The 8144-nt window shown below is 41.3% G+C and overlaps 1 non-coding gene across 1 annotated transcript; it reads left to right on the top strand.

Annotated features, from left to right (window-relative positions):
* Nucleotides 1-7657: 7657 nt before the first annotated feature.
* Nucleotides 7658-7739, top strand: TRNAS-GCU (transfer RNA serine (anticodon GCU)). The gene has a single exon. It is a non-coding gene; the product is annotated as a tRNA-Ser (tRNA).
* Nucleotides 7740-8144: the final 405 nt, after the last annotated feature.

The raw sequence follows: 8144 nt of genomic DNA, 5'->3' as shown, positions 1-8144 counted from the left end.
AGTGGATGAAGAGCAAGGAAGGGATGGAGAGAGGGAGAGAGAATGAAAGAAATTAGAGTCGAAAGAATGTAATGGGAAAGAGATAAAGCAACGAGAGAGAGAGAGAGAGAGAGAGAGAGTTGAAAAAATGTAAATGAGTAAGAGGAGACAAGAGGAAAGGGATCAAGCAACAAGAGGAGTGGGACGGGAGGTACGGGACGTGATAGGTAAGTAGGGAGGGACGTTCTAGAGGTAGGGGAAATAGGGAGTAAGGCATGTAAGGAGGAGGTGAGAGAAAGGGAGGGGAAAATGGATGGGAAAGGGGGATGTAGAGAGGGCAGAAGGGAGTAATGGAGGGAGAAAAAAAAAATTGTAGGGAGAAAGGGAGACATGTGATAGATGGGGAGTGAAGGGAGAGGTGGTAGGAGCATGAAGGGAGGGAGGGAAAAGGGGAGTAATGAAGAGAGAAAAAAGGGGAGAGGGAGAGGAAGATGGAGTGGGAGAGGGAGGGAGAGTGGGGAGCATGTAGAGAAAGGTGAGGGAGGAGGAAGTGAAGAGAAAGGAGAGAGGGGGGAGGGTAATGCTGGGGGGGGGAAAGAGGGGGGTAACAATGAAAGTAATAAGGGAGGAAGAGAGTGGGGGAGAGGTCATGTACGGTAGATGGAGGATAGGAGGAGGGGATGGGGGTGTGATGAAAGGATGTATATGGGCGTGTAGATGAAATGATTATGCACACTGATGATGATGGTTATTTAAGAGTGATGACTGATAATGACGCTGTTGATGGTAGGCCTGATGAGAGCGTTATTAACAGTTTACATTAATTATCATGTAATGTGTGAGAGCGGTTTATAATAAGCTTCGTTTTGGTAGTTGTTGTTTTGGTAAATAGAACAGTGGAAACAGTACCTGTAACAATTATGTAACTGGAATACATTGGTAATAATAATAATAAATAATAATAATAATAATAATAATAATAATAATAATGATAACAATAATAGAGATGAGCAGTTTCTTCCTGTGCATTCAGAGAAAACATGGAAACTGCATACTCAGTACTGCAATATGTTTAAAGATTTGAAAGAATTACAAAATAGTAGTCGTAGTTATAGCAGCAGCAGCAGCAGTAGTATTAGTATTAGTAGTAGTAGTCAGCGGATGGGAGCACATTTTGCAAGTTTTTTTCTTTTTCTTATGTGTCCGACTCTGGGCATAGACTTTACAGCCTGCACTCAGGACCCAGTAGTCCTACATACCATACACCTCTCTGCATGTCACCAGGTGTAGTGGGATATCAAAGCGATACCTGCTCACCTTCCCTTATTCTGTATCCGTTTAAGGTTTGAAGGGGGCTAACCCCCCCTTAGAATATTGGTGGAAAATTTATAATAGTGGAAACAATTGTCAAGGAACAAGATGAACTAACCTGAGAAGTGTTCGTTGAAATCCATGTGCTCACTTTCCCATGTTTCTGATACGGCAGTTTTTATGTTTGGCAAGGAGTCTCACCCTCCCAGGAATCACTGGAGGGGAAGGGGGAGTCACTCTCTCCAAATGTCGCATTATGAATGAGAGTCCACACCATGTAGGCTACCAAGATATCAACGCCGTATCTGCCCTACGTTCACTATTTGAGAATTTTAAATACGGTGATTGGGGTTGACCCCCTCTAAAGATCGTGGTTGAAAAATTGTATATCGTGAATGACTCTTTGAGTAACCAGACGAACTCACCTGGGAAGTTTCGTTCATACCCATATAATAGCCTAGGAGGAGTTGACGCAGACATACAAATTCTGACCTACACGTTGAATATCGCAACGGTATATGATTGAGCCAGTCGCCGAATATGATGCCATCCTGCTTTTCAGGGTTAATGATAATAATAATAATAATAATAATAATAATAATGATATTTATAATAATAATAATGATGGTAATTAATTACGATTGTGATAATGAATCCGTTTAAGTACCTTTTTACTTGGCAGGTTTACTTGGCAGGTTACGACAAATTCGACATTTTCATAATCTTTCAGATATTATTTACGAACTACTGTTCTTTTGGGAGCCTTTTATTTTTTCGACTTCGGACACTCCCTGTGGTACAGTGATTTGGGTTTATCATCATCATCATCATCCCAACTCAGACTTCCAGCAGAGAGATCGGGTTAAGCAAGATCCAACAACAAAGAAACAGAAAGCACAAAAATAGGAATTAGACTTCATTGTTATAGTGTAGTGGGCCACACAATCGTTCACAGATCACTCAAACCATCCAGTAATAGTGGCTAGAATAATTTGCTTTTTCACCCTGTCGTCTCTCTCACCATATCTGCGAAGCACCCATTGTCCTGTATATACTGCATGTATATATATTTATTTTTTTCTATCGTGTGATTTTCAACATCCTCGTCACCATCCTCACTCCTTTTCCCTCTCCCAGCCTGCCTTTCCTTCCTCCCTCCTTACTTCTCCCTACCTCCTCCTCCTCACCACCTCCTCCTAACTCCTTTGGCAGTCCAGGCATTCAGTGATCGTCTTAAGAACACTTTCCACTTCCTTCACCCCTTGTTATCGTATATTATTTCTACTACACTTTCACCTCCACTCCGAAATCGCCCTTTTACCCTGTCTTCCTAGCGCTCATCCAATTTTCACCCTACCACTGAATGCGCATACGATATTCACCCGTAATTATAGGGACGGTAAGGGTGATATTGAGGTTCTAGTTTTGTTTAAGATGGGTATTTTTAGGCGAGTGGGAGTTTGTGGAATTTTTGACCTTAAGGAGTCTTGGATTTAAGGGTCAAGTTGTCTGGGTTCTTGTTGTCGTCTTAGCCTTGTTTCCTGGGGATTAGTTTTCTCTCTCTGAGGCCGAAAACAGGGAATAATGAGACTGTGTGTGTGTGTGTGTGTGTGTGTGTGTGTGTGTGTGTGTGTGTGTGAGAGAGAGAGAGAGAGAGAGAGAGAGAGAGAGAGAGAGAGAGAGAGAGAGAGAATTTATACCTAAACGTATATTTCGATTATTCCGAAAGAGAAGCAGCGAAAAGTGGAAGGGAAGCAATAAAAAAATGAAGAACTCGAGAAACTGGAGAATGAATGAAAATAAGAAATAGTGGAAAGGATGGAAAACATGAGAGATAGATGGGGGGGGATACCAGTTAAGGGAAACATCTTAAGATCTCTCATCCCTCCCCTTCCCCACTCCTCCCCAAACCCCTCCCCTCCCCACCCTCCCCTCCAGATAGGCAGTGGTCAACCCTCTCTCCCGTTATCCCTTCCGTTATCCCTCCCCGTTATTTATTGTCCCATTGTTCCGTCCTTCGTCTCATATTTTTTTTTTTCTTCTCAACATTTTGATGGTCTTTTCGGTTTTGTTTGACGTTAATGGATGTTGTGTTTGGTCAGATCTGTTTTTGTGCACAGTAGGTAAAGGTTTATAATCAGAAATGTGACCAGAAATACGGTAAATGACAAATCTTTTATTCCACTTCACACTTTGGGCATGTCCATCACTTTCCCGTGTTATGTACCGTTGCGCCCAGGTATTCGTGCCTACTTTGCGACTAACAACTATATTCTTTTCACATTAACTTCGCATACAATCGGCGTCTCTCCTTCTTGAGTACCAAGTTGTAATAGTAGAGTAACACAGGATTATGATGCCAGTCTCGAAGATATGCCATGGCAAGGATAGAGCTGTAGAATTTCTTTTTTTTGCCAGTGAGCTGCGTAAAGTAACAAAAGGACGAAAATCAGGGCTAACTTATAGTGAAAGGAGTATAGTACACGTGGCATCGTCGCACAAGCCCCATGAAAAAATCAGACATGACTCCTTCCACCTGTTAAGTAGCCAGGTACGAGTAATGTCGGTATTAATTTCCAAGAATGTGTACGACTGTGTCACATGTACTACCATTAATATCAGGGTGGGCAAGTGTTTATCCCCACACATACTGTATACACACACACACACACACACACACACACACACACACACACACACACACACACACACACACACACACACACACACACACACACACAAGGTGACCCGTAAATGACACGTCACAAGATATTCGCTTGAGGTTATCTTATGTGTTGTAACGGCTCAGTCTGCTGGTGTGGGTGTTGGTGTTACGGTGGGAGCAAGAAGTGAATAAGTGATACAGGTTAGATACTGATAAAGCTATGCCGTCCTCTAATTATCCATCCATTCATTCATTCTCTCTCTCTCTCTCTCTCTCGTGCTAGAGTCTTTGATAGTATCCATATCATCATCATCATCACCACCACCCATCAAACATCATTCCTACCATAGCATTCTCTTCTTCCATTCCTCTTCAGCTCCCTACCTCCACCTACTAGGGTTGGCATCACTGTCTCTCTCGTAACTGGCAACACTGCACCAGGTGACGTGGGGTCAGGAGAGGTGAATCAGTGTTACCAGATCAGTTTGAGGGGAAAAATTACAAAATATCTCACTTTTCCTACATTACTCATCAACTTTACGCGTCTCCATATTTAGAAAAGTGCATTGTGGTGTAAGTTTTTGTGCGTTGCGTTATTTGTGTTTTTTTTATGAGTTTGGTTTAAGGGTTTCAGAGCGAGAGAGGGTTTGGTAACAGTGAAGCTTGTTTACCAGTGGAGATGAATGGAGGTAAGACGCGAGCAGCCGGCGTTAAGGGGAGAGAGAGAGAGAGAGAGAGAGAGAGAGGCACAAGGTGGAGGAAGAAGGGAGAGAAGAATCGGGGGAAAATGAAAGCTTGAGTGTGGGCAGGAAGGAAGCAGGGAGGAGGAGGAGGAGGCGGTGGAGAGAATAATAAAATGAGGGAGGGATGTGGACAGAAATAAGGTGAGGAAGATAGACGAGGAGAGAAAAGGAGATAGGAAAAGAAAACGAAGAACACACGAAAAAGGAAACGTAAATCTAAGTTACCACCTAGTTGCGTGACTCACTCAGATAAATAAAATCGTCTTGTCTTTGCAGGAGTGAAATACCAGAGAAGATATGACCAGGAGAGAATTATTTGTATCGTTAATAACACTCACTGTCGTAGGCCGTAAATGAATAAAATCACCTGGAATTAAGTACTAAAGACTTAACCGGGAGACGATGAATAGTGACCTTTTTTTTTTTTTTCCTAGCAAAATATCGTCAGCCTTTTCTGTACAATATCAGTTTTCAGTACTCATGTCACCATTAGACGATATTATTCACGTTACAGAAAGGCTTTTGTAATGAAGGAGTTGAAATAATTTTTTAACTTCAATACGATGACGTTTTTAGCTACCTTTTTGTTGTTGTTATTGTTGCTACTTCCAGTGATTTTTTACTGTTACGACATCTCTGTAACGCAGCTCCTTCCTTCCGATAACGTCTTGAAGTATTAATTGCCCGAATGAGAGTGTGGCCCGTTTGACTGGACAGGCTTTGATTAGCACTCATTTTCACCCCCTATCTCTCCGGACCTTACCTCACCCATCGATGGTAAAATTGGGCTAGGTGATGATGGTGGTATTATTTATTTATTCATTTATTAACTGATTTATTTGATTTATTGCCACCAGATGATTTTACAGGGATCTTTTCGAGCTTACAGACCTTGCTTTAATAAATCCCTTCATTAAGAGATGTTTCCTAAGTTATATAAGTTATAATAAAAACTGTCTGGTGGTGGCAAGAATAAATTGACAAAACGCGTCATGGGGCTGAAGGGGAAAGGGTAACGATTCCGAAATACTGTGGTGGCGGTGATGGTATTTGCCGGGGTAACAGGACAGCTTTAGAAATGATTTGTAATGATGTTTGTATCGGTGTGTGTGTGTGTGTGTGTGTGTGTGTGTGTGTGTGTGTGTGTGTGTGTGTGTGTGTGTGTGTGTGTGTGTGTGTGTGTGTGTGTGTGTGTGAGAGAGAGAGAGAGAGAGAGGGAGAGATTTACAGTTCCTTGTTCAGGGACAGTCCAGACAAACGAGAGCACAGATGAGTAACAGATGTGGACTATATAAAGAGCAGGTGGGATCGAGAGAGAGAGAGAGAGAGAGAGAGAGAGAGACAACCCAAGGAGGCCACAGGTGTCCATATAGGTAAATCCTCCATCTGTTTACAGTCGCCTCAAATTTTGCTCTCTCTCTCTCTCTCTCTCTCTCTCTCTCTCTCTCTCTCAGCTTTCCATTTTTCCCCCTATTACCTTCTTTCTGTTTCGTCCATTCCCTCTCTTGTCTCACATTTCCTTCCCTTCCTTGTTTCCTAGTTTCGTTCTTGATTTCTTTCTTTCTCCTCTATTCTTCATTTTTTTTTTTTCAACTTTCTTCTTCGTCATTTCCGTATTTTGTCAGATTTTTCTTCCTCTTTCCTCCTTTTCTCTCCTCTATTCTTCATTTTTTTTTTTAACTTCGTCATCTCGGTATTTTGTCAGAGTTTTTCTTCCTCTTTTCCTCCTCTTTTCTCCATTTTTCCTTCACATCGTCTTGCTTTTTTTTTCTCTGTTTCCTTTTTCCCCACATTCCTTATTTATATTTCCCCGTATTTCGTATTTTCTGGATTTTTTTGTCACCCGCTTTTTGTCCACCCTTTCACATATTCATTTGTCTTTTTTGTATCATTATATTTATTCAGTCTATAATTTGTCTGTTCTGCCAACCCCTTCTTCAGTTACTTTTATTTTTATTTATTTATTTTATTATTATTTTTTTTTTTTTGGGGGGGGGGGCTCCGGTCACCAGCACTTGACATACCATACTCCACATTCATCATATATTGACATATTTTACAATCTCTTTATCCCTATTTTGGCCCAAACACACTCTGACATACCTCTCCCAACATATTTCTCTTTCACTCCCAGCATACACCACATCAATCATACCAGCTCCTGACGTGTATTTTCCAAGTTTGGCCCAGTAGCATATTGTACTCTGCATTTTATTTCGCATATTATCAAACTCCAAACATATGCTGCCTTTATTTCAGCCATGTTTCTGAGCATACTTCATCAGCATTGTACGTAGCATATCTTATACTACAGATACAGTATGTTCCACTTATTTTTCTCTTATTATATTCCCAGTATATTCCCACATGCAGCGTCATCATACCCCACATTCATTTCACTCGCAGCATACCCCTACACCATTATACCAGCGCCAAATATACCCCAGTCTGTTCCATACTTAGTTACCACCAAATTACTCCCTATTTATTTAACTCATTATTATCCCAGCTTTTTCCAACATAGTATGTTCAGCATATTCCAAATGAATTATGCTTCCAACATACTTCAGCATCATAGCTAGATATATTTTACCTCTATTATTCTCTCTATAGATCCACCACCGTCATACCACCTAACATACCTCATCATACTCCACATTCAGCATACTCTAGTCAGTCATAATATAGCGCACGTCAGTTGGCATACTCTAGATTTATTATAGTCGTAGCATGCTTCACGACTATCATACCCGCACCTAACATACCACAACATATGACTCCTCCATGCACCAACCAACCAAAACATACTCCACATCCATCATACCACGAAAACATTTACGTACTTACAATATACTCCAGCAGTGTAATATACCTTCGCGTTACCCATTATACCCCCAGCATACCCTACCGCCATCATACCATCACCAAACATACCCCAACGTACTCTCTTAGCTTCCATGACGAGGTGGCCGAGTGGTTAAGGCGTTGGACTGCTAATCCAATAGGGTCTCCCTGCGTGGGTTCGAATCCCATCCTCGTCGCACTTCATATTTTTACACCACAAATATTTTCAAGTCGTGAAACTTAAATGATAGATATACGAAAAGGTACTCAAGATCTGGGGCGAGATTTACGATTTTTCTTGCAATTCTCCGTCGCAGCACTGAATTGATTTTGATCGAGTCTCATCTCCGTCGCATTATTATTTTTTCACCTCAAATATTTTCAGGACGTGAACTTTAGGTGATGAATTTGCCAAAAGGTACTTAAAATTGGATGAGATTTACGATTTTACCCACGTTCAGTTCCCCGTCGCAGCTGTGATATGCTTTTGATTTTGTCTTATCCTCATCGCATGGACGATTTTTACGTATTGAATGTTTATAATTTGTGTGATGTAAATGGTATCGTAAATGTGAAAAAACTACCCTTTCAGCCCGAGGACT

Source organism: Coenobita brevimanus, chromosome 89 (assembly GCF_032717465.1).
Source record: "Coenobita brevimanus isolate Jiangsu-jjx chromosome 89, ASM3271746v2, whole genome shotgun sequence".
Taxonomy (NCBI): domain Eukaryota; kingdom Metazoa; phylum Arthropoda; class Malacostraca; order Decapoda; family Coenobitidae; genus Coenobita; species Coenobita brevimanus.
The sequence above is the reverse complement of the archived record's forward strand: the minus strand, read 5'-3'. Positions and strand labels throughout refer to the sequence as shown.